The sequence below is a fragment of the Pteropus vampyrus genome, unplaced genomic scaffold (genome assembly GCF_000151845.1).
Source record: "Pteropus vampyrus isolate Shadow unplaced genomic scaffold, Pvam_2.0 Scaffold430, whole genome shotgun sequence".
Classification (NCBI taxonomy): Eukaryota; Metazoa; Chordata; class Mammalia; order Chiroptera; family Pteropodidae; genus Pteropus; species Pteropus vampyrus.
In genome coordinates this window covers 449047-451072 of record NW_011889211.1, presented here as the reverse complement: position 1 = coordinate 451072, position 2026 = coordinate 449047, and the positions used below count along the sequence as shown (strand labels likewise).

The following is a 2026-nucleotide window of genomic DNA, read 5'->3' as shown; positions in this document are numbered from 1 at the left end:
CAGACGTTAAATATCCGAAGACAATTAGGGTACAATCCCTTCCTTGCTCAAACCTTTCTGCAGATTTTAACAATAAAGCTAGAGACATGAAAACTGGTGTCGTTACCGGCACCTACCTAACCAGTCCGGGCTACGCCAATCTGAGCCCAATGTATACTGCACTCTCATTTGTGAAATACATAAAGGTACCTAGTGGCTGCGCTTTATGGGTATTCAATGCAGCAGATAAAATTAACCTTAGCTAATAAACGCGTGTATCCCTACGTACTAGGAATTTTTTATGGCTGACCTTGTCCCAGATTGAAGAAAAAAGGCCCATGTATTTTCTTGCCAGAAATATAAGAAAATGCTTTATAATATAAAAACAAGTGTTTCTTAAAAGCATCAAGTTAACATCAGTATTGTTACAAGTTCACTTCACCAATTAAATAATGAAGATAAAATGAATTTACCTAACGAATAACAGGAGTTAAGAGTCCAAATGATCTATTATAAAAGGATTCACTTGTTTTTAAAAATAAAAACATCTGATTTCCAAGCAACCTGTTTGTTAGATTGATGTATGTGCCACAGTAAAAATCTGATACAAATAATTGTTCTCTACTTTAGATTTTAAACACACCTAAATTTAATTTACTGAGTATAACACGATGCACAGAAATAATAACTATTTTAAGGTTTTCAGCAGTGTGTATGTATATGTAATCACACACATATATAATATATATACATCACAAGTCTTAAAATCTTCTTCCAAAAATGTTTCATGTAAGATGAACATTCAGCCAAAAGAAATACATAAATTCAAAACATCTCTGGAGTTAAAAATCACTTTAAATGTTAACACCTTTTTCCTTAAATTCAACGGCAAGAAAATGCAGGCCAATTCTTGACTGTGCAGAAAAAAAAAAAATCATTTAATAAAACAATAGCAATGCTTTTAAATAAATTTCAAACTTAAAGGTCTTTTAAAAACGGTAATTCTAGCTTTAACACTCTTACAGGTAGGTTTCTGGAAATGTATAACATTCAAGTATTACAGCCTGGTAGCTTGGATTTTGTTATAAAACCGATTACTGCAACTTAATTACAGAGCATGATCTTTCCTCTTAGGCCACCTCGTTTTCATTATCGGAATAGATGATACTACTAAATGTCAAAGCTCGAAATTAAACAATACAGGTCAGCATGAAAACGTTTTAGATAAACTGGAGTAGCAACTCACTGTAGCTGACGGCAGCTCTGTACCCAAGCCTGGAGCTCTGCTGCATATGTGCATTATGCTCAATTTCATGAATCACAAGCAAATTGTTATTTAGGGTAAACTGAAGCCCCCATCAAAGCTTTAGGAAAGGGCTGTAGAGTACTTACGTAAAGGGTTATCAGGCAGGAGACAATGCAACTTATCGGGGACGTTCTCTAACGTCCAAAGGGTGGTAAAACGCACTTAAAAAGGCGATGTGGATTCACACGGCCTCCTCCCCACAGCATCCCAGACAAAGCAGGGCCAGGCCCTCGGGCGCTCCTGGTGCACCTGCAATGCGGATCCCTCACCCTACAATCCCACCCCGGGGCTGGCCTCTCCTGCCCATCGGATTGGCTTGGGTGCGCGGTGCGGACGGCCCGCAGCCTGGATCGGAGCCCTGGCAAAGGGCATCCCCCTCCGCATAACGGGCTGGAAGACCCTGCGGGCAGCCGGCGCGAGGGTCGCTGCGCCTCACTTTTGCTCTCCTTTCCAGCACTTTTGTTTTCCTCCCGAGTTTCCGAAAGGGCACACCCTTCCCCACCCACGAACCTCTGGGGGTGGGACCGGGGGGACCCCCTTCCCCTGCAGTGAGGGCTTTAAAAATCATCGAAAGGAATTCCTGTCCCGACAGGTGCTCCCGCCGCCCACAGAGCCTCCCCGCAGGTACCGCCAGGTGAGCGGGGCAGGACTCGGTCACACCCCGGGCCCCGCCTCACCTGCGGGCGCGGCCGTCGCGGTCTTTCAGGCGGCTCCCCCCCTCGGCGCGGTCCTCCCGGCGGG

At 44.0% G+C, this 2026-nt stretch overlaps 1 protein-coding gene across 3 annotated transcripts in view; it reads right to left on the bottom strand.

The window, feature by feature from the left end:
- CCDC92 (coiled-coil domain containing 92) overlaps window positions 1-2026 on the bottom strand; it is a 26167-nt gene extending 24141 nt beyond the window's left edge. For 2 of the 3 annotated variants that reach the window (XM_011381094.1, XM_011381097.1), the window contains exon 1: window positions 1963-2026. The gene's annotated coding sequence lies outside the window, so the exon portion shown is untranslated. Of the gene's footprint in view, window positions 1-847; window positions 894-1962 lie in introns of those variants that run through there. The other variant, XM_011381095.2, reaches the window with a different exon arrangement.